At 29.6% G+C, this 291-nt stretch overlaps 1 protein-coding gene across 1 annotated transcript in view; it reads right to left on the bottom strand.

Annotated features, from left to right (window-relative positions):
* LOC119585670 (phosphatidylinositol 4-phosphate 3-kinase C2 domain-containing subunit beta-like) overlaps nucleotides 1-291 on the bottom strand; it is a 53,293-nt gene that overhangs the window by 15,416 nt on the left and 37,586 nt on the right.

Here is a 291-nt window from a genome sequence, read left to right on the forward strand (position 1 = left end):
AGGAAAAATTGCAAATATGATATGAATTCCTATTGCAGCACTGTTATTCCATACAATTTGTTAATTTCAACACCTTTGTTGTTACATTTGTGAGTAATTGCTGTAAGCAAAAATTCACACAAAATCTTGGACATGATCAGAAAGGTTATATATATAACTTCCAACTGGAAATCTTGTTAATCTCCTGTAGGGAAATATTTTCATAATATGCAGTTACTTTACTACACTAACTCTTCATATTTCCTGTTAGTAAAATTAGTCCATGACTGTTACAGATATTTGTGGTAAATT

This window comes from Penaeus monodon, chromosome 20, assembly GCF_015228065.2.
Source record: "Penaeus monodon isolate SGIC_2016 chromosome 20, NSTDA_Pmon_1, whole genome shotgun sequence".
NCBI classification, from domain to species: Eukaryota; Metazoa; Arthropoda; class Malacostraca; order Decapoda; family Penaeidae; genus Penaeus; species Penaeus monodon.